The sequence below is a fragment of the Nilaparvata lugens genome, chromosome 11, assembly GCF_014356525.2.
Source record: "Nilaparvata lugens isolate BPH chromosome 11, ASM1435652v1, whole genome shotgun sequence".
NCBI classification, from domain to species: domain Eukaryota; kingdom Metazoa; phylum Arthropoda; class Insecta; order Hemiptera; family Delphacidae; genus Nilaparvata; species Nilaparvata lugens.
The window spans coordinates 26762375-26787778 of record NC_052514.1 but is presented as its reverse complement, the minus strand read 5'-3'; the positions used below and the strand labels follow the sequence as shown (position 1 = coordinate 26787778).

The 25404-nt window shown below is 33.2% G+C and overlaps 1 long non-coding RNA gene across 1 annotated transcript in view; it reads left to right on the top strand.

Moving 5' to 3' along the window:
• The window catches only part of LOC120353602, a 70352-nt gene that overhangs the window by 39577 nt on the left and 5371 nt on the right, over positions 1–25404 (top strand). The window contains exon 2 of the long non-coding RNA XR_005572493.1: positions 23191–23366. This is a non-coding gene — a long non-coding RNA (uncharacterized LOC120353602). The remainder of the gene's footprint in view (positions 1–23190; positions 23367–25404) is intronic.

Here is a 25404-nt window from a genome sequence, read left to right as displayed (position 1 = left end):
GTATTTTGAAAAAATATGTACAATTTCCCGGGTATAAAAATCATTCAGGATTCAGAAAATCTCTGGTTATCAAATACTAACGTACATATCCCGTTCTTTGTCAGGATCTACACTCAATGAATCTAGTCACCAATGAAAAACTAGAAGTTGTTGAATATCTATGTCAAGTTAAGGAATGATACTTCCTAGTGGTTTTCAAAGCAATACTTCATTCTCAAGTACCCGCTGTATAACTTCCGCAAATTGTACAAACAATATTACATCTCACTCACTCGTGAGTAATACTGCTCCTTGAAATGACAATATCACTTGCTGTATGCAAGTTTTGTTTCAACAGAAGTCTTTCCGAGACTTCAAACAAAAAATATGAGAATACTGTTTGCAGTTGTCGTCTTCTTGGCAATTCAGATGTCAGAGTTTGTCTATATGATCAAGAATTGATCGTGATTTTGTATGCTTTGATCGATTGGCTCTCTGATCTTGTATACATGCATCTATTCAATCCGATACCAACTATCGACCTTCGCTTGGAGTGGCTTATTGTAGGTAGTACTGATCCAATGCAACTTCGTAACTGAGAATATATGTGTGTAGACTTGAACTATAAGAAGAGGACAGAATAGGAAAATTATATGACTGAAGACTTGGATAAATATGGAAGATTGAAATGATAGTACATAAAGTTTAAACTGTGCGAATGTACAGTTTGAATTTCGCATGCCTCTGTAAGGGTTGTTTGCACAGTCAAAGCTTAAAGTGAATTTAATCATCTGGTGGCTTAAACTCAAAATGAAACAAATTATAACAAACGAGACTTGATACGAATATAATCCAGTTTAAAATGGAATTTAGTTTAAACTGTCACTGTGCAAACGGCCCTAAGAGTGATAAAAAAGGAGTAGATTAGAATAGATGACAGCTAGCAGTTTCGGAGAATAGGTAAGTGATAAGAAATTGGAATAATAGGCGTTGAAAATAGGACAAGAAGGAGTGTGGTAGAGAGAAAGAGAGAGATAGGCTTAAGCGGGTTAGAGAGTAGGATATAACTAGGGAAAAAGAGAGAGATGAGTGGATGAGAGAGTAGAAGATTGCTAGGGAATGACAATAATAAGAGAGGCATAGGAAGGTGCAACTGATAAGGGAGAGAGGAACAGAGTAGGTGGAATGAGAAGGATGTAGGAGGGAAACGAGATAATAGGAGAAGTGCAAAAGTGAGTGAACAGCTGAATATGTAGAAGAAAATGAAATAGTAAATGATACGAAGGAGATTATATAATATATGTGTAGATGATACTCATGAGATGATACGAAGGGAGAGAAGTGGCAGCAAGAATGAGGAAGCAAGTGGGAGTGTGAACGAGAGATTAAATGAGATGAAAAATGGAAGAGGATGCAGTTGGAATAACAGTGAACTATGTAAATAGAATGATTGTTTGGTCAGCTGTTATGCCAGGAAAGGTAGGTGTAATCTGAAGATGTAAGCTATTAATTAATCTGAAGTTGTAAGCTGTAAATAATGTATTTGAAGATGCTATTCATCAAAATATAATCAGTATTCAATATCAAATAATAAATGACAAAAATCATTTTACAGCTCACCCTTATCAACTTTGAATGAAAATTGGGATTTCCCTTCCATGAAATTTTCCAGGTATGATGTATTGTAGTGAATAAATTGTACTTTGTGTTGTAGCTCATCCATTCATCATCACTATCTCTAAACCTATTAAACAAATGACGTGATTCTACTTTTTTCGAAGATATTTTAATTCAAGAACATCATCCTATCAACAAACTAGGAAAAATGTAAAACCTGAATGCAATAATCACGTCACTATGACGTGCACCCACAAAAAAATATGTAAATATTAATAGTAACGGAACAAAAGTTTACGAAAATAAAATTCAGAATTGAGCAGGATCTTTTAGAAAGAAAGGCTTCAATGGAAATACCCGACTAACCCGAAATAAAAACAGTTGATCCAGTTAATGAAGTGTGAACTAAACCAAGGCCATCTATTCATTCATTCGCTAGTTTCTTGTACTGTGAGTTACTAAAATGTTACAACCAAAAAAGAGACTCTATGAAGTTTACACGCGATGATAGGATATTATTGTCAAGGCTTTGTGTTTAGGTTCATGATTGAATACAGGAAAAAATTCCTGATAGATATTATATTACCGGAACAAGAATATCCATTAAACTGAGAAGAAATTAATTAGAGTGAATTAGATGAAAAGAGTAAATTAGATGTTAATGACATGACAGTGCTGTAGATAGTTGGTTATTCATGGGCTTTGAAAGAAAAGGCCCCATGTTTCCACATATTTGCTGGAATCTGCTTTTTAAGATATCAACTTTAATACTATTTAATGCAGTTCAACTATCCAAAAATAATATCACCCTTTCACGCTTCAGATGAAATTCATTCAACACCATAATTAGATTTTCATATTTTAGTATACGGCTAAGATATCAATAATATGGTGCAAAATAGAATGACTCTAAATAGCTATATTTATTAGGGAGAAGGGCTTAACATGAACAAATTCCATACTAAAATACTCACAAAATATTGGAGATTACGAAAATGCATCATAAATGTTCAATATGTCCTCCATTGGCTGCATGGATGACATCTGCTGTTGCCTCAACGTTGGATAGGGCGTACAGTACCGCGAGACCAAGCTTTACACTCTTGGCCACCTAGGTCCTCTGACATAACAGCATGCGAATTTTTCCTGTGGGGATATGTTAAACAACATGTTTACTTTCTTCCCTTACCTCGTGAAATTGATGAACTGAAAACCCAAATATCAGCGGCTGTAGCCTCAGTGACAAAAGAAACCTCACGCTCAGTTTGGGATGAATTAAGCTATACAGACTAGATGTCGTCCGTGCAGCCAATGGAGGACATTTTGAACATTTATAATGCATTTTCGTAATCTCAAATATTTTGTTAGTATTTTAGTATGTAATTTGTTAGTGTGAAGCCTTCTTCTTAATAAATATAGCTATTTAAGATCGGGTCATTCTTTTTTATACACACTGAATTAGTTTCCGCTTTGTATCGATATAGCAAATACTTTCGTGTTTTCTATATTCAAAATCACAAGCATCATTCATGGAAGGATGCAATTCAGAAGTAATGATGATTATAATATTGTAAAATCTACATGAATATAAATTATTATAAACATCCTAAATCTTCTAATTATTATTAAATCTCTGGCTAAAAAAGTCCAAAAATATACAGTGCCACATAAAATAGTTTGTTTAAAATATAAATAAAAATAGCTATCTAATTAGCTAACCTCAAATAATAAATAAAAATGTATTTTCTAATCACTTGATAATGGCCGGAACATGTTGTGAGGAACCAATTTTAAAAAATATTGCTATCTTTATTTATATTCAAGGGTAGCCCTAACGGAAAAAAGACTATAGTGTGTGTTTATACGATCGAATAATGGTATTGCTTCTATCTACCTTAATTATGTGTATATAATTGAAATTCAATTGTCGAAACGAACGACCATAGAAATAAATCGGATTAAAAAAATTCACAGTGCCAGTGAAACATAGAGCCGAACATTTCGGAGTGTAATTGACTTGAACGTCATGTAACCATCCAAAAAATTCTGTCTTCTGTCTTGTATTACTATTGTTCCTAGTTTGAACTTGAAATAGTCGAACAATGAATCAGATGAATAGCCTTGTGTTTGATTGACTGGACCAACAGGTTCACAGTCAGCCAAAGGCGGCAAAAGACAACCAACCTCATTACCACCTCCAAAAGGAGTACAACATGATTCTCGTATTTGACCCACGGCTGGAGTATCAAGCTCTACAATGATTTGGTATCTTACGCAATGTCTCACCTGTCATGAATTGTCTAGCCAATGTCTTTCATACAAAATGTCATTGTGCTGTGAACCTCTTACAAGTGAAACGTAGATAAGACAAGATCCTCAATAATACGATCTTTTCAAACCCTTGAATTTTGAGTAACACTCAAAAACCCCTTTTTTAACGTAGACATTTGGAGTCTCTCAATAATTCAAATTTATGAATGAAAACCTAACCACAGATGTACCTACACGTATCAAAGTACACAGCGACAGGCAGACGTATGCGGACAGACGGAGATAAATCGAACGTCTGCATGCAGACGTGAGCAGACACGAATTGAGACAGACTGACGTCTTTGTGTGTTGTAACATTCAGGCACTGTGTATCGTATACTCCTGGTGAGGGTTTTTTCCTCCGCCTATCAGCGTTTGTCTGTACACAAATCTACGTGTTTAGTATGAGTGACTAAATATTTACGGTGACTATAAATTCAGGGCGACGTTTTAGACCTAAAAAATAAATTCCACAATTGTCGAAAAAAATTGCCTACTCAAAGTGATGAATGAGTTGATTTAGTAATCTAAGACTGCTGATACAAGGATTTGAATATGGTGCTTCACAACTCACCTATGGAAGTAAGTATAATCTAGAAATGCGGTCTCTAGTTATGTTTGAGAATGTATTTTCCGTCCTATCTCTATTCTGAATGAAATTCGTCTATTACAGTATAATGAAAAATCTATGGAATTATAATCTTCTTGACATCAACTACGACATACTATACTCGAGCTCCTAGTTTGCAAGTGTATTTCCTCCATTCTTACCTTTTAGCCCCTGAATGAGGAAATCAATAGTCAAGTAATGGACTTGTACATTGTATATTACCACACTCAACAGTCGATATAACCAATCATTTCACCGATTCATTGCTGAATATAGGCAGAGCATGTTGCTTTTGATGGATTATTACCAAGAACTGGTAACAATTTTTTGAGTGAATCATTGTTCTATCTGAACAGTAATATTTTACTGTCTCACAATCGATAGATGATAGATTCGACTCGATTGTTAACTTCTTGGAAATGTCTCCAAGATTGATTTCTACAAGAAATTATAGCTTACATTCTCGTGTATTATTGTCAATAGTTTCTATAAAAAGCCTATATTTTTCGATTATAGAATTCCCTCCACAAAGTGAATTTGTGGAGACTTTTTTGTAAGCTTGAATAATCAATTCGATTATTTGAAATTGATAGTCTGTTTATAAGTTGAAATGGAATAATTATTATAAACTATTATCATTCCTCTCAGAACTCATTAACCTTCACTTTCCATTGCTTAGGCCTACAACTAGACTCAAAGTTTGGAATACTATTTATTATGACATCTCTAGATGTTTCATCTCATTAACAAGATTCTTCATTCGTCTTCGTTTGAAACCCTTTTTTAAATCATTCGAACCATTTTTATTTGAATTTAGAGCACATAATATGGACATATTAAATCAGTCTATCAAAACAGACTCACTTCTAATTATTCTATCAAGAGATTCTCACTTCTATTAAGGCTCTTTTTCAAGTATATAGGCCCATTGAAAGAAATCTTACGAACTCCTCAGCTGTGTCACCAATAGAAATCATGGATTCGTTTTTCATTCAACTATTTGATTCCTATCAATGATTTTTACAAAATCCAGTTCATCTATTGTATTCAATTATTTTAAATATCTCATTGTTCTCTCTTTTAGACCAGTACTTTATCTGTCTGTCTTCAAAGAAATTCAAGTTATAAATGATCAAATTCATTACAGTATACATTTCCATGCTCACTATTCAGTTGATAATAAGAACCTGCCAAGAGCATAGTTAAATTCATCTTCCGTTCATACAGTAATTAACACGCTTTATCATCTCGTCCCACTTGCTCCGTGATGATTTTCGCTCAACACGCAAGCTAACACTAACACCAAGATTATGTTGTTGTTGGAATTGTCACAACATGAAATTCACATCGATTGTGCTCGCTTACAATAATGTAATGTACATCGCTCACAAGGTTTCAGTGCGTTTACAATGTAGCTGAGAACTGAGAACGCGAATAAGGCACTCTGACAATTTAGCCTTCCTGCATTTATCCGTGTCCCATTTCTACAGATTTGGAGAGAGATTAACTGAATTCAGGGCTATCAATTATCATTATGACATGAACATTGAATCTCTATTTTCGAAGTTGTTACGTGATGAATGTTTTCCAGCTACTGCCACAAAATGCAGAGATATTTTTCTATTTTGTCTGAGCTACTGCCTTGGGGACCTTATCCATTTATCTTTTGTCTCATCCTAAGTTCCTACGCATATCTCGTGTCTTAAGAGACGATTAAATGTAAGTCTCAAGGTCCAAAGGTTAGATTCTTTGTTTCTGATCTGTAAACATCCGAAACCAGTAATGAGTGATAATTACAGTACTCATTACTTAAATTACACAAAAATGTGTAATTATTTTGGTTATTCCTCAATAAGCAGTCCACATTGTTCGGCTTATATTGCTAGCTCTCAATTAATCATTATCAAAGACAATACAACAATAGACTTTTCTACCATTCAACTTTTCTGCTATTTTACGAATCTTCAAATATTTATTCTATCCTACTGATTTTTAAGTCGTGGTTTGAGCTTGAGCTTCAGCTTTTAATTTTAGTTGGAAACTTGAACTGATTATAAAAATGGTTTGACTGAATTTCTTCTTTTGAGATCATTTATTCTATCGTCACGCCCCTAGAATGTTTTGGAGCACTCTGTGTTTAGAAAATTATCCACAATTATTAGATTAAGCTTACAATTGAATAAAAATTCATAAAATTAATGAAAGCATGAAAAATTACACCTTCTTGAAATACATTGTTCACTCCTTGATTCCCTGATTAATTTACGTATCACTCTAGATAATTTCCAACTTAAATTATTGAATCTATTTTAATTATTGGTTCCACGCTTTTCTATTAAGACTTAAGAGTTTTCAGACTTTAGGAATATTCTTTGTAGAAAGAACAAGTTAGTTCAAACTCCAGAACTTTTACGAAGTTGACTACAATCCACCATTGTTCTTTCTATTAAAACTTCAATCAGCACAAGCGAATAAGGCGCTAAATTACTTTCGCAAGCATAAATTTAAGTTCAACCACGCCTTTAGAAAGAAACAATCCTTTCATAGATCCAGTTGTAGTGTAGCTACAGTTCATGAACAGTGCCATTCTATTTCCGAATGATCGTAGATAGGTCGTTGAGCTTTCCAGTATTTATTATCATCATCCAGCGCCCTTGGAAAAACCAACAGCTCCCTATTGTAGGTCCGGTGATGGTAATTTGCATATGGACATTCCGCTTGTATTCATAACTGAACAGAGGAGATAAATTTTTTCCGGGACTTCCCGAATCATCTCAATATAATATCAGAGCAAGATAGTCTCTTTTCCTTCAAGAACTGTATTCATGAGAAGAATTTTCAAGAACCTTCTTAGCCAAAAAAGGTTTGGTTGTTCAACAATAACAGGAACCAATCACAACTATTCTATGTTCAAGAATAGTTGTCATTGAAACAAAAATTGAATTTGTCACAGATTTCTATTCAAAAATTGAGAATCTTGTTTTGGTTGCTAAGAAATAGGCACCGCTAATTTGACTGATTTGTAGATCTACCAGTCCACCATTGGTTGAAACACGCCCAATCACCAATCATGTGACACCATTTACACTTTGTTGTATTCTGTTGCTATATGTTTTCAAGCTTTCAGTTCACTTGAATAGTAGCAACCGAAACTACAGTTAGTAGTTTTGCAATTTTTCATATATAATCAGAAGTTGAGGCAATGTCAAGTTGGGTATACACATCACATTACCTTCACTAGGAGACAGGAAGTGTGAAAGATCGTTCCAAGTGATTACAGTTCCATGATTGGTTGAATTTTTCATTTTTCTTCAATTACTTTAAAACACTGGAATCTCTGTTTTTGTGGAGCGCCATGAAAACAATGAGTGCTAAGAGTTCATCGGACATCACCTTACTATAATTTAATTCACATTAACAATATCACAGCGTTCAATTCATCAATGTACTTTGCGTTGACTGACAAAATTAACTAGCTCTGCTATAAATAGGTTTCGTGTTTATAGTATTCGTGATGACTGGTATACCTGTATACACGGTAGTTCCTGGAGTATTAACCTCCCAGGCCCAGCAGACTCCCGCCTCAGGGTGTATGGTTTTTACTGATTGATGGTATTCCTTGAACTAATCCACCGTGGAAGCCGATCAACAATTAGTACCATGGAGATTAGCAATTATCTCCTAATGGCGATGATACATCTTTGAAAAGTCTTCTGTTTGAAATTACACGTAGTGTAATGACTGTTAGTAATTCAATACTTACGATTTTTTTTATTCATTTGTGACCTTCATTAGATGGTTTGTAATGTTTATATTCTAAAAGTTCAATTGTATTGATATTAATAAAATAAAATAGGATTTCAAATTGTTCGTCCATAATTACTTTTGCAGATTCCCAATTCAACAGTGATGGCTACAATTCACCAATAAAATTCATATTGACATTCCAATTAACCTCTCTAATTGGAAGTACGACTATAATTATTTACATAATTTTACCAATTAGATAATTCACAAATAAAACATCTATGCATATCAGAGTTCTTGATTTATGTATTCCTCTGAAACTTATTCTTATCAAAGACATTGAACACTACGGAAAATATACCATGTGGGCTTAAAGAAACAAAATTATTGAAAACGTGGTTGACACCTTTTTGACAGGCCCACAAGACAAACTTTTTACAAACCCACTATTTGGGGTTTGTAAATATTTTTCTCAATCAATCAATTTATCTGCAATACACAAATACTCATATATATTTGAACAATTACAAAGAGACAGATAGGCCTATCCTACAACCTACAATTCAAAGAAAAAAATTAGAATTAACACAGTTTGTGATTTAAAAGAGAATTCGTGATAAAGTGATAAAGAGATGAAGAGAACAATATTTTGATTCGTCAAAATTGTCTGTTGTGCAGGCTTACGCGAAATGATGAATGAATACTATTGCACTAATAGCGCATATTTCAGATGTAAAATTCCCATCAGGTGGAAATCAAGGTTTGTAGAAAGATCTTGTAGGGATCTTTGCAGAAGATACTTCGAGTCAGGAAGACTGTATTTGTATTTGATGTCTATTGACTGCAATAGAAGAATAAATCTACCTATATTTGTGTAGTTCGCAAAAAAATTTTCCATTATCATATTTCACTTCGATTGATTCACTCAATGATTTTTGTGGATCCTTATTCATATTCCATTTGAAACGCTCTTCCAATCAATAAACTCCTATTACCGTTCTCGAAACCAGATTGCAATTGGAGGAATCTCAATTATTGTTCGTAACCATTTCAAGAAAAACTCAGAAATCACAGTTGACTCATAACTTATAAAAGTTTATTTATTAAGCTTTTACCATAAATTTACGATAACAGGAGCTGAGAATTATCAGCATCCTTATATTATTGATGAATTAGCTGACAATTGAGAGCCCTGAGATTGTGAATACAATAATAGCTGCTTTTCCAACAGGTGTGAAGAGAGATAAATATACAACAGGTCATTGCTGGATATGATCCAATCGTTTTTCTATCTGGTTGGAGAAATTATGGAACTTGTTAGTAATAAGATGCAAAATAGTGGAACGGGCATGCGTCGAAGTCATGATCTGGTTATGATAGTAATAATTATTAATGAATGTCGAGTGGGCAATCCCAGACTCTACAATTCCTGATGATGGAGTGTAGGTCAAACAAGGACTTTGTGATTACTTTTCAAACTTATTAGATCAATTAATTTCAATTGTTTGATGTAGGGATCTAGAGTAGTGTGCGCGTTTCTTTGTAATATAATTTCTAGTTTGCCACCTAAATCACAAACCTACATTTCCTCTGTAGGCAGCTTCTTCACTAAATATTGTATCAAAGCTATTGGATAGGTTACATTATTTTATAGATTCATCACTAAATTTAGAGCATCACACAAACATCACACAAGAGCATCACATCTATAAAAAACAAAGATATATAATAATATTCAGTATTAATATATCAACTGTGTTAATTTTCAATTTTTCGTAATATTTCTTCTATTTGATTTGGATAGACTAATTAGAACTATTAATGTTCAATTATTGATTTAAATAGGAGAAGTATCTATATTTTACTGTTCTTCATTGAAGCTTCATTGATTCGGATTAGGAATTGCCTAACTAACCGTCAAACATTCATCCATGCCAAACATTATGTTTGTCATTATTATCTATTGCCTTGTTTTTGTAGTGCTCGAATATTGTTCACTCGCTTACCACTTCAGAGGAACAAAACATTCTCTCATTTCCGAATATATGACTTCCTGATCTCTGGGAGTGATAAAAATAGGAAACAGTTTCAACAAAATTGATGGGTAACTTTATTATGGGAGCATGAAACATCTTGAAAGTAAAAACAAAACAATGGTCTAGGAAGTAGGATGATGATAAACTTTTATGAATTGTTGAAAGCAAGGTTTAAGTTTTTTTCCATAACATAGACACAATCTTGATCATTTGGTGATTAATATATTGCATTTTGTTTTGGCAATAACCGTTCCACCGTTGTATGTTTCTATGGAAATATACTTTTTGTGAGAGTGCAAATAATAGTTAACAGATGGAGAGATTGAGGGTTTATCAAAAATATTTAGTTACACTCTCACAGGTTTTTTTGGATCAAAGAATAAGTTTCACATCATTTTTAGACTTGAGAGGTGCGATAAAACCCATATATGTAACAAGTGATCTCTAATAATACTCTCTTGTTATTTAATTTGAAATAACTACTACAAAGACAAACAAGACAAGCGACCTTCAATAAGCTCATGAGATAACAGAATTGAACAATGAATGCACTTCTTACATATCTCACTTACTTATTTTTCTGTGTTTAGAGTAAAAACTACTACTGCACTTGAACTTTCTGCAAACTTATAACAACTAATCCAAGGACCTCAAGATCGTCCATTATAATAATTTTTCGTTGATACTAACATCAATATATGAGCAAGTGTTTCTGAAATGTGTAAACGTTTTTGTTTTCAATAAATTGTATAAATTAAAGTTCTCCAAATTATAAAATCTGTTAAACAGATCTTGAAAGATATGAAAAGATAATTCACCCCTGATAAAAAAGCAACTCTCGTGCACGGAAACCTTCGAACCTAATCCATTTATTCCATGTTAATGACCTTATAGTTCCCGAGTATTGTATGTTTTCTGAGTTCCATAATATTTATATCAGGTTCCAGCCTTTCGTGACTACCATAACACCTACATCGTGCACAGGTTATGGTATAATCACGAAACATAATCTGGTGCTACCAGTCAGAAAACCATGCTTGTCCATGTTTCATGCTTGGGGCTCCTCGATCGGTGTCCATTGAACTCAGAAAAAGAACTGAAAGTAGTGAAGACAAACGAATGTGTGAGCGTGCCTCGAGTGGGATGTCCATAAACAACAAAGCCGGATCTTCTAATTATAGCGCGGTTGTAAATAGAGAATTCGAGTTTATAGACTACTGACCAGTCCATGGATGCGAAAATCGATTGTGCTTCAGATTATCATGGAGCCGCTTTCAAGGCTATGAAAATTATCACCCCACAATACACAGTTTTTCTTCTACAGGAGTGGAAAACGTAGTCGCAAAAGGTGGAGGGATATGTTGAAAGAGAGAAGGGAGAAAAATAAGCGAAAGGAAAAAAATATGAGTGAGATGAGGAAAGAAAGAACTATAAAGGAAAAGGATAAAAAGGAAGAAGAATATGATGGAAATGGAGAAGAGGGAAGGAGGAAATGAGGGAGAGGAAAGAGGTGAAAATGGAGAGAGAAATAAATATAAATGAGAAATAGATAAAATGAAGAGGGAAGAAACGAAGGGAATAAAGAGGAGAAAGAAGAGGGTACAGAGAACAAAAAACAGAGAAGAATACAAGGTAAAAGATAGAAGAGTAATATCTGTCTAAATCTTGCGAGTTATTGTTCTGTTAACCTGGAACTGAACTGGACTATTCTTATTCACGCCATAAAAATATTTCTGCACGAAGTTTAGCTTGCTGTTTGATTCTATTCTTATAACACATAGTTATTCTCATGATGGTTATTTTTGTAATGACTCCTTCCAATGTTCTTTGGAGAAGTTTTGGTTGACCATTCATTTCTATGAATGTATATTGAGGTAATTGGACAACGTTGTTATTGTTGATACACCTTCAATAATTTACGCTACACATTTTCCGGTAATTACTCAGATAAAGCAATCATGTGCTCTGTCTACTGAATGTCTGTAGTTTTCTCTGAGTGAATCATCAGTATTTTTTCTTGCAATTAAATGAATAACGTCCAGGAGTGAGATTGCCTTTCCAATGTTGTAGCCATGAATTTATTTTGTATTTCAGTACTAGAGTACACAAGAAAAGCAAGGAAAACACCCAGAGAACAATAATTTTGAGAGTTTTAACTTCTTAACAATATAACGATAAAGACAAACAAAACAATATCTTTACTCTATGATAATGATTATCCGATGGAAAAGTTCCAGCTTTTCGAAAACATCCACTGATAACAATAATCTAATTCGTCGTAATTACAAGAGCCAATGTGAGTTGTGTGAGAGAGTAGATCAACCAATCACAAGGCAACTATGAGAGAGCAGCTATTTCGACCTCATGAGAACAGATAGGCCTAGTTGCAGTGAAGTAGGAGAGAATTCAACAAAACACAATCTTACCAATGTGAGAGAAGATTTTTGTCATGACAACAGCCAATGGAGTTGAGTGAAGGATAACATGAGCTCACCTATGAGAAAGCAGCGTATTCGTCGGCATGACAACATTCAATTCATCTCTTACACATCTCTCATTGGTCTCATTTATCTTTACACATCTCTCATTGGTTATTGTCATGATGACAAGAAAGGAGCTCTCTCACATGTCACCTTGTGATTGGTTGAATTACTCTCACATTGGTTTTTGTGAATATCTCCAATAATCATTGGTAAGCCAAATATTGGTTATATTCTCCCTTTTCCCTCACTCACTCCCATTGACCGAAAAACGGCTTTCTTATTGGTTAATCGTGCTTTCTTGAATTCTCTCTTTATCAAATGCCATTGACTACTGTTAAAACAACGAAGAAGCTGCTCTCTCATAGGTTGATTTCTTGATAGGTTGTTCTCTTGAATTCTCACTTACTCGGATTCTAATGGCTTTCGTCATGCGGAAAAAACTTCTCCCTCATAGGATAGTGTTTTTTTTTTAATTTCTCTTTACTCAACTCTCGTTAAATGTTTCCATGCTGGCGAAAATGCTGCTCTCTTATTGGCTATTTTGTGATCGATTGATGTACTCTGTCTTAATTTTCTTGAAAGATGCTGGTCATCAGTAAATGTTCGAAATCATCATCCATACAGCAGAAATTCCTTCATTCCTTCTGATCCTAATCATCGTGAAAACTTGAATTTCTCAATATTTCCAGAGATTTATATTCGTTTTCTCTGGGTATGTATTAGTTATCTCGGGATTAGATTAGTTCTTAGAGAAGTAGAGAAGAAAGAATTCCAAAGGATTTATTCAAAATTATTCTAGCAATTTATAAGATGTCTTTGTAAAATAATTCATAATGGAAATAACCCAATATTTGTTCCATTCAGATCTCTATTCACTATCTACTACAGTATTATCAAACTAACAATCTTTCTAAATACTAGTACATTTTTGTAGAAAAGAAACTTGATTGGTTCAATCTTCACACGTCTTACTTCATTAGATTTCTTACAGATTAGTTCATAATATTATTACGACAGAGTATTAGATTTGAACAGTACTGACATCAAGGAAATTAGGATTTTAATAACCATTGTATCTAGAAGTTGTCCATTTATTACTCAAGCTTCTCTCAGGACGACCGGAGACAATATGATTGTCTTACCGTACAATTTCTCTGTGGTATGACTAACCTCTCAGTTGAACTTCAAGAACAATGAAATAAACAATTATTTGAGTTATGCAACTAACAATAAGGAGAGTCATCTCCGCATTCCTAGCGCCCATAAAAAGATTACACGAAAATTACTAAATGATAAACTTAAAAAGTCAATAAACTTAATGATTGAGGGTAGTTAAGAATAACATTAAACTTGGTCATTGCAACTATATAGCACAAACAATTTATACTGTACACAGTAGAACTGTAGATATATACCAGCAACTAAGTTGAGTTGTCAATTGTCGATCAGTTCTGCTTGTTTTTCGTCTCAGACGTCATAAAAAATAACTCAATCTTTCATTATTTGTAACGTTTGAAGGTTAAAGGCTTATTTGAGTTACATAAGTTGTAATAACTTTATCAAATGTCGATGATTTTTTGCCGTTCTGAATCATGCGGCTGAAGAGACAATTAGGCTACAGTTCAGTTATACTGTTATAATAGTACAACACTGTGTGCGATTATATCTAATAATGGTTTGAATAGGTTCTTCATAGGTACTACTTCTTTGAAACAATCTATCTTTCATACACATTCATCACCAGGTTCAAAATCTTCCGTCAATTTCACAAAATCCTGAATCAATTTTTAGATACTGTACTAATTTTAAACAGAACTTTAGTATTCTTACTAGTCTTGATAAGGTCTTACAGCACAAACCGATTACGCTCATGGCAACTGGACCCTCCTTTTCGGAATCTTATTTGAGTAATTGCAACGTGCAACGTTGGTTTGTGGTTCGAAAAATAGGAAGAACCTGGATCCAAACCAAAAACGGAAATAAGGTCGGATATAGCGATTACGTGATTATTAGTAAATAGAGGTCAGAAAATGATACAATTGGACAAATCATGCACATTTTGAAGCGAAATTTTGTTTCTCACTAACAAGAGTAGATGATTCTCCCGTGAATTTATAAATTTGTTTATAGCGAAATAAATGCTGGAGATTCCTTCGTCTTCTCAAATACTGATGCTGCGATTGCTATAACCCAATAATTTAGTTGAGGGATTTTTGTGGTTACATGTTACATTAATATATGTTTCTTTCTAAATATCATCTTCCGCATTGGATTTCTCACGTAGAATAATTTTCGATCGGATTGTTCACTATTATCTATGACCTTGTACTTGTTACTCATTTTTTCTTTCTATATGTCATTTCCCATTTCTATACATGCTACATGCTACTTGTAGTATAAAACACTACTCTGACCCATGAAGTCCAAAATGTTGGAAATTCTCACACAGTAGCCTTAAGTTCGAATTATAGTCAAGTTTTCTAAAAGAGTTTTGTTGAGTATGCTATATATTTACAACCTCAGGTTGTAAATGAATGTTGTTCAATATGCTAGAAAAGAAAGAACTAAACTCCACTATTATACAGCACTTGCTGGTAAGGTAACATTCGAAATTAATTTATACACAATGTATACAACTTTTTTATTGTTTCTAATGCGGCTCTTGATTTACAAATCATACAACTTTATAGGTTCAGTGTTAGGTTGTTGGTACCCTACAAACAGAACCGAAATAAAACCTAGACACTGTGTATACTGTTTACATTAGTAGTAGTACCGATATGAAATCCTTATATTAACTGATCTGTCTTTTTATTACTCTTAATTAGTCTGTCAACACGGTAAAACAAATTCACATATGGTGTACAATAATATTTTCCTGTTGAAATAATTAATTGTCTGTGTTATAATCGCCTAGAATTCCATGCATAATCTCGAAATAAAACGAAAATAGATATGAAATAAGAGGATATAAATATCAAACATGATCATAGCTGTATTGTTTCAATGCTAAGATTGGAATATTCCTTTCCTGAATTACATTAGATATTCAAACTTCATGAATTAATTTTATTACTCCAGAGAAAAAATATTGAACGTAAGTTTCATTATCACTCTATCAGCACTTTTCGTGTACAATAAACCAGTTGTAGAGAGACTAGGATAAGAGAATGAAAAATCGTGATGAAGCAATAAAGTGGTCGTAGGTTTTCAGGTTCAGACTGGAGGTTTCTTTATTTAGATTCCAGGGTTTGGATGGAGTGGAAAATCATATTTATAAATAGGCTCACAAAACAAACACTGTAATGAATAAAATCAAGGTACATTGGATGGGTGAGATAATGTTTTGATAGAACTAAACATCTTTATTCCTTTTTTTAATTTTCATGGTCGTTTATTTTTCAAATTAGAATAAGAGAACAAGTACAATACTCGTTTATGTACTCCCTGTTCAAATATCACGCCTGGGTGAACTTTTACCTCTGCATTTTTTCTACACATTATTTGCATTACTTTTCCACTTCATTTATTGATTCATAATCACCATGTCATGCTATATGGTTATTTTGAAGAAGCCACTAAATTTGTGATGCAGAAATTACTTATTAGGTACGCTTGTTATCTGTAGAACGAAGCTAGGATTTGCACAAATCTATTGTTATATCCGATCATATCCACTTTTATCAGCTCTAATTTAAACTCAACTGGCTTCCATTCGTGCACACACAAATGAGCCAAACAGCAAAGAGTTTATGAGTTTAGAGTTCAATGAGTTCTACAGCTCTCACTAGGTTTAACAAAAGCTAAATTGGACGCTTACAACTTATGAACGTTTTATAGGCAATATTGGAATAACTCATGCATCGAAAAATTATTTTTTTCGATTATTATGTTATCAATTTTTATGTTATCAATGAGAAAATTATTTTTTGTGATATTGGAGCTTGGAATGAGCTAGGATTGTGGCTTGCCATCAACAATAATATGCTAATAGTAAAATTTTTGGAAAGATGAATGCTCTCCATCTGATATGGAGAAAAATGAATGCTCTCCATCTGATAGAGCATCATGTCCATTGTGTTATCGGATGGGCACGTTGTATTGTCAGTCCCGGCTGAAGTATGACTTCAATCCAACCCATTACGGCTGAAGGTTTATATTCATACCAGGTGGGACCTTCCCGCAAGGGACTCCCCACCAACAAAAGTATATTTCTAGTAATCATTAAAAAAGTATATAACACCAATAAAAGCAAACAATTTTTTTTATCTTTCTCCAGATTAGCGAATTCAAAGAAGCTAAAAAATGTAAGGGAAAAAATGAGTTTCTGTATGGAATGAATATTGGAAAAGTGAAAAAAATTGGTTTGTGTTATTGAAACAGCTCTACCGCATCTTGTCCTAGCTACTTGTCACACGATAGGCTAAAGTGATGGGAAGATTGAATGAAGGATTCACGGATAAGGAGGTACAAGGTTGAGAGGAAGACAGGCAGGCAAAATAGTGAGTCAAACGAGATAAAATTGAGGATGAAATGTATAATTCACATCACAGTTGCATTGAAACGATTTGACACGAACTGTAAAATCATCACGATACATGAAACTTGAATAAAAAACCTAGTTTCCTGATAAGATTCCTCATCTTGGAGTTAACATACGGTACTGAATGTAATATTTGAGTTTTATAGATTATTATAGGTTGAATCCTCAATCCAGTCACCCAAACTAACCAGAGGGTACTTTTGTAGTATTGAGAGGAGATGAATCATAAAACTCAAACATAGAACAAGACTCAAAGGACAAGATTTTATTATATTGAATTCTGACTCTTTTCAATAAATAATAGTCAAAAGTTGGGCAGAAGTATCACTGATACTGCTCTTACTATATACGATTCACTCATATTCTAATCCGTGAGTTGTTGAATAGAATAACTATACCAGTTAATCAGGAATAGGAACCTGAATAAATCAATGTATAAATACTGTATCATGAATGTCCAGTGAAGCCCAGTAGGATCATATTATTACTTAAATTAATTCCTACACATTAAGTAACTCTCATCAAAAGTGAACTCCAATCCAATGTGTTTGCAGAACTCGGCCAGTAAGTTTAAAGGAAACTCATATTCTCAAAGCTTCCATGGATTTTTCATGTGAAGATTTATCTAAAAGTGTTTGATAAAGAGTGCAATTTTCTTTAATTCCACTCTTGAATTCTCGGGAGAGATGAATGAGGTAGCTCAGTGAGAGTGCTTCAGGACAAGAAGTGTCCATCTCTACTAGATTATCCATGTAGACAAGTCAAGTTCCAAAAGGAATAATGTAGATTAAATTCAATTTACCATTTTGTCATATTCACACAGAACAGATTAATTTAACACATTGATAGTTTTGAGAGAAAATCATCTCCTCCTGCTACTATTTTCTGATTTTGCACGTTAGAATGATTAATCAAAGGCAATAAGGCAATCGAATCAACCTGATATCCTAAGAGTATTCTATATTCACTGGTATATTTTCTCCCTTGCTTGGAACCCATTCGCATTGACAGGTATTGCCCAACAAATTTGCCAATAATTCAGCCAAGTACATTGATAATATTTTAATAATGCACATTATTATCTACAGGCAAACTAGTATTTATAAGGCTACACTTGAATAATGTTTCACGAGAGCTGATAGTAATAATAATTAGCATTGTGGTTGGCCGTGGCCTTGACAATGACCACTAAAACTGAGTCAAGTTCGGCCAATAATAGTCTTGGCTTCGGATTATATCGATTGGTATACATGTATTGGTAATATCTTCGCGTTATATACATTGGTCACTCACGCCTATGCTATATTCCCTGTTCATAAATTATGTCTGTTTGATTTGAAGCTCGTGTGCATAGCGCATAAATCATAATTTTATCTCCTGAAAAATCTGTGGGTTTCATAGACTGTGTGAGAACAGTGTTGCATCCTGTAGGCAGAAGATTAGTATTCTTGTTGAGGGATTTGTCGAGTTTGAATAACTCTATTAGGAAAGGTCAAAATGTTATTCGTATATTAGCCTAATTGAACTCAACACCCAATATGTCAACTTGAAAGCTGAGTTATTTTGTAATTTGAAATCCATTTTGTATTCAATAGCTGTATGGATCAGGTATAAAAATTACTCCGTATAGCCGCATCTTCAAGAAGTTAACCCGAAAATACGATGTAACAGAAAGTAGACAATTATTATTATTATGAATGAATTTTCACAGTATTTTTCAACTGATATTTTTAAATTGAAATGTATTTATTAGAACGAACATTATTGAACTAGTCTGAAGCCTGGATACAATTTGCTTTAACATATTGAGAAACAAAGTAAGTATTCCTTTGAAATAAATAACACAGAAGACATTATTTCTGTGACAGAAGACATTATTCATTGCATTTAGGCCTAATCAATATTGTCTTGTTCTATTTATGCAGAATAGAAGCTTCAATGCTCATAGCATAATCGTCGTTTGTCAAGTGTACTACCTATCTATAGCTTCATCTGACAATGCAAAGAGCTTTGAAAGTTGATTTTTTTGTATGAATGAAACAAATCAGGTACCTACTGTATGAAAAAGACCGATCTGCTGCGTATTCATTAATAATTAGTAGCGTATTTTAATAATTAATAAATAATAAGAATTAATTCTTAATTATTAAGAATAATTATATCGAAATATTAGCATAATATTCATTATTGAATATCCAATGCCGTAATTTTTCACTTCCAATAAATACCTGAATTTGGGCAACTTCAATTAACTTTTCTACACCCTTCACTAAATCATTATATCGCTGAATCACCATACTCACGTTAAAAGTTTTCAAAAAAAAAGTTGCAAAGAGATTTCTAGCGCTCTAGCCTATAATTCGCAAAAAATTGGTTTAATTCCAATTTTCATCACAGTTTTCAAAGTGATTGACTTGTTCATTCTCTCAATGATTACAACCATTATTAAAAAGTATGTTGTTACTCGCGTGTCGGATATAATACATAATTAGTTTAAATTGATAATAATTCCAACAAGTCAGGTTTCTTTATTTTCATGCCCAGGTTCTGCTAGCTTTGTTTTGTAATTATCTCAAGTTTTGGATATTGTGGAACAATAAGATGGTAATACTTTGTAATACTTATATAACTCTCCACATGGCCATCATTCTCATTGCAAAAAAAATGAGAAGATAACGATCAAAGAACACAAAGGATGTGAACAGTTAATAACATAATTCATGATTGGAAACAGTGATACAAATACAATCAGTCAAAAATGATTTCTTCCTTTCCTCTCCCTATATAATTGAATAATCAAAGAATGATTCCAAAAGAATATTATAGTTCTTCCAATAGAAATTCCAGATATTTTTCACTTAAAAAAAATATCGAATATAGTCTATAATTGTGAAAAAAGCTATCGATTCAATCGATTTTGTAGAAAAAAACTTATCCAGTTAGCATTGGAAAACGCCCGCAGGCTAATATAATCCCATTCAATTAGTATATCCTTCAATGTAGTTCAATTATTATCAGGAAAAAAATCGTCGTTTGCGAATTGATCCGCTGTCAAAAACCTGATTCAAGGTCAGAAAAGGGTGTGACAGAACAGGTTGAAGATTGAACTTTTCTTGTAGAAATTGTCGCTTTGTACCTATAACTGTAATTAACATACAAGTCTGCGTTTTCAACCTCAGTGATTACTCTTGTCAATAATGGTTCATTTTCCTAATCATCCAGACGGTAGGAATGTGGGTTTACACTTATATATTATGTAACGAAATTGCTCAAGACGTTTTTTATGGTGATAGTCATATTTTTCTACCAATCTCCTCCATAAGGCTGTTAAATTAGATAAGTAAATCAAGTAGGCCTACTCAATTTAAAACCGTTACACTCATTACTTATTCAAGTAATAATTAAGAACTTCACCCATAGTCAACTTTTTCATCAAACAGAATGAAATTAAAATATAAAAAATTGAGCGAGACCAATCATGGATTTATCGTTTAGATGGCTATATTTATATTTGAGTTCAATTAAATTTTAATTACGATACCATAATAGTAATTGGAGGGCACAATTATTGTCGTTCAGTCTGTCCTAATTTGATTTCCGGTCGATTTTGACATTCTTGTATTCATCAAGTCAAGTCTTAGGTAGTGGAAACTTCAGAGAACTATCATTTTTTTAATGGGAACGGTACTTGGCAAAAACTATTATTCTATATATGATGAAGTTATACTTTTGACTTCTTGGTTGAAGTTTGAGTTAGAAAAATGTTTAAGTTTAAATCTGAAAGTTGGAGTTCATAGAAGTATTGTATCATTGATTTACTTTGTTTAATCTTCATGGAATTTGTCGGAAGCAAAGGTTCCATCATCAGTTACATCATTCCAAAATGTAGATATGAGTTGTGTACTTATAAGTTTCAAGTTAAATTCTACTGTATTATTGATACATTATAATATAATGTCAAATTAACCTTTCAGAAGTACCTAGTATATTTATATAGTTAGTTATAGGAATCTGATGAGATGTTTTGTATTTTGTTGTATTGCTGATGTAAACAATAAAACTTGAAGTGTATTGAGTTGTGTCTCTTTAGAAAGTTATTTCAAATCGTATTTATTTCTTATCCAAATTTATTCACTCTGATCTTTAACATTCATCATTTATTATTATAGGCTATCATATGTTTGACTTATATTTAAGGGAATTTTTCAACAATTTGGTTGATTCAACCAATCACAAAGCGCTTATCTATTAAAGGAACTTACTTGTAAGTTGTTCACACCTCACACCCAATCACAGTGTTGCTCTGTCCAACCTATGACAGCCTGCGATTGGATAAGCAGAGCCGGCTCTCAGCCAATCAGAGCTCTTTCAACACCATTCAGTATTTCCATTTCTAACAAACGGATACAAACCTCCGAAGCACTTTGTAAAATCATAGGTCCGTTGGATTAATTCGATTTCATTGTTTTTTCACCTGAAAATTTTGATTATCAAGGAAATACTCTCATCAATAATTTGAAATCGATCAATTTGAACTCATAATTCTGTATTAATTTCTCTAATTTTTATAAAATTAATGATTTCTCAAGAATAGCTTTCTTGAAAAAATACTCATTGTAAACAGTGGTTATTTCAAAACTTGATCACCTATTATTGATTTTTCCTCTTCTTATTCGAATAATTTTCCAGAAGAATGTTTGAACTCAATCGCCATGCAAACTAGCCAAGTACAGTACCGGTACCTACTAGAAAAATACAAAGAATTTCAGATTAAAAAAATTCATAGTGATTCATTTTACTTTTGTTATTGAAAATCCAGCCTCCAATCAACCAATATGTATGTATGTACAATGAATATTCGTATACCAAACCAGTATAATGATTATTCGTATACTGATTATCTTCCTATTATGTAGAAATACCAATAGTCAACTTATGTAATTGATCATTATTCAATGTCGTTCAATGTAAAAGTACCGTGCATATTCCATATTCGAGCATAATAATATAGGCCTATTCGAAAATCTTCACTGCAATACTGCTGAAAAGAAATAAATTTTGAATGAGTGTTCAGTGAGCATTGACGTCTATATTACATCTGAATAATGAATTACATTTTGAAGTAGAACTCCATCACTCATCTGATACATCCATTGATGGATATAGTTTCCTCATGCGTCACAGTAATCCTTGATGTTTCCGATTGATGAGTCCATTCGGGTTTTACAACCATTAAACAACGGTCTTCTAAATTCAAAACGTTAGAGTGGCAATCGAAGTAATTGCTTTTAGAAAATTCAAGTGGTCTGAAAGCTATAAATTGGTTGAAGATTGCTCAGATCGGTAAGCTTCAAGTACTGTTACTCGTACTGAAGTTAACTTGAAGATTTTGAAGGCCTCAAATTATGGGCGCACCATTCAATGCTAATTTCAAGGCACTGTAGCGTAAACATTCACCAGTGCTTTCTGTAAGTGAAATGAGAGCCTCTCTTTAAAAATACGTTTGATTAATGGGTAACTCATGGAAACTTCTTTGAAATTTGTTGATTTACTATTCGATATGAAAGTAGGAAGAAAACTGTAGGAAGTGCAGTATTTTGTAAAATTCTGTAAACTTGTAATTTTTAAGAAAACTTTCCAATTTGCGTAGCCTCCAAAGAATGCAGATTATATGTGATTTCACTGTGGTTAACAACGGTACAGTACTTCGAAATGGAAGATTTCCTTAAGAAGTTGATTTTTTGAAATTATTCTTTTTAATGCTGAATATTTCATTTAATTCATTCCAATATGAACTCTTTCACGCATACTTGCGTGTTTATTGTCATTTATAAATATATTTTTTTGAATTCTGTCTTTTTTTAGTTTCAGTTCGGGTGGATAATGGAGCATGAATCATCAATATAATCCAGAATAGCTCAAGACTCGAAAATCTGGAGTGACACACTCACACTACTTTTCTTGCTATGATAATATTTTGAAGCACAATCAGCACGAATCACTTTCGCTCCTAAATAATAATAAATACTTCTCAAATTCTGGTGAGAAATAATAATTGTTATTAGTGGTAAACAACCGCAAGGGTCTATGTTTAAGAAAAATGATACTATTTTTTGTTTTAAGGCTTTAAAACGGATTTGATTAGTAAAAATAGTAAAATGCTTGGTTTTAGAATTAAATATGAACCTTGTGTTGCGGGTTGCCTATCTGCCTATCCTCACGCATGAGAGGAAGGTTACAAGGTTCACTTTTTCAAGGTAGGGGTAGAGCCCCTGTTAGTCTCACAGGAAGGAGACTAGTACAAATCGATAGTGACTATCCAGTAATCAAATTGAATGAATTAATGATGAGTTATTTAGATGATTTAGTTGAGATTCGCAAATCACAAATGAAGTGCGAAATTCAGGCTGTTTGTTTTTATTATGATTGGCGTTCGAACAATCAGTATTAGTAAATCACAAATAACTTTCCATAAAAAACTATAATCATCTATTTAATAGCAGGTGTATGGATCATTAACAACCAATCAAGTCTGTGTTTAATCAAAATTGGCCAGGTAATATATTCATTTTACAATGTTTTCCATCAAAATTAGCTAAATTCTATCTTCCAACTGGACTAGTCTACAATGTGCTCAATGTAATGATGATGTAATAGCTTGGACATAGGACGAATTGCTTTAAAATAAAACAACCGAAACCATCTCAGATATAATCACGCACTTCCTTTCTAATGAGGGAGCTTCGGTCAATTTCCATGTCAGTAATAAGGGGAGGGTCACTGGTTTGCATTGAAATCTGGAAATTACGTCCGAAGGCTTCGATTCGCATCTTGGCAGAAGAAATAATTCCATCGCGATAAGCAATTACAAAGTCTCTCATCGCACAGAATATGAAGGCCTATAGATTCTGTGCGCGCTCAGCTATTATTAAAATTGAACAAAACGCTCCAAGTAAACGAAAAATGAGACGGGAACGTCCTTCCTGACAGGAGGCATCCTGAATTTCTGCCAGATTATAATACTTGGTGAAGGTTGTTGTCCTTGGGATGTATTTGATCCTTTTGCTTCTCATACATTCGGGACTTGGAACCGCCTTCATCTATATTTCACCCGACCGAGATAGTGAGAGGTTCACTTCACTCTGTCAGCATTGGTTTAACAGGAAGAATTGATGTTATCCATATTTTCAGCTGACAAATTGAAGTTAATCTCACCCTAGATCTCATAGTGTTCAGACAGTGCTCTAGAAATCGCTTCACATAAATTAGCCACGCCAAATTCACCAGCTTGATCCTCACTGTCGATTAAAGTAGACAACAAATAATGAAGCCATGCTGGGATATTTTACTGTGAAATTCTGGTGTCCGGTGTTTTATAAGTGGCAAAAATAATAATGAAAGCCTGCACACCTATCTATGATTAAGCCACCAGTAGCTGTAATATGAGCTGTGTCACGACTGGTGTACAGTTTCAAGTGTAATTTATTAGAATAGGTGAGTTTTGCAGAAAATGTGTCCTTGAACTTATAAAACATCTCTAGTGTTAGGTATATTGAACTCCACAGGAGGTCAAAATTGCGAAAAATATTTTCTTATATTATTTGATTCTCACTAACAATCTCTCATGTTTAACAATAAGATAATGTATTCTGCACAGTAGTGATACAATATCCTACTGTACAATACAATATCGTATGTTTTTTGTAGCACCCGACAATTTATCTATCAAATTAATTTATCTATCAATTTCAATTTCAAATACAGAGTTTGTAGAAACTGCATGTATCAAAGAACAGTAATAAATTGATATTTTTTTGCTTATAATTTGTAAGTTAATGTGAAATTACTATAAACCAGTAGGTAGTTACTAGTTATTTACTGCATTCTTTGGTTTGTATCAAAAAAGGAAGATACACTATTTTCAAAACATAAATTATTAGAAAGAATAATATGTTTACATACTGCTTAGGCTTTTCAATCGGAAACAATTTTTATTTGTAGATATACGTCAAAAAAGAGACTTGTGAATGTCTTTACAAAATGTAGTATTCTGTGTCTCGCATATTATGCTGTGGAAGG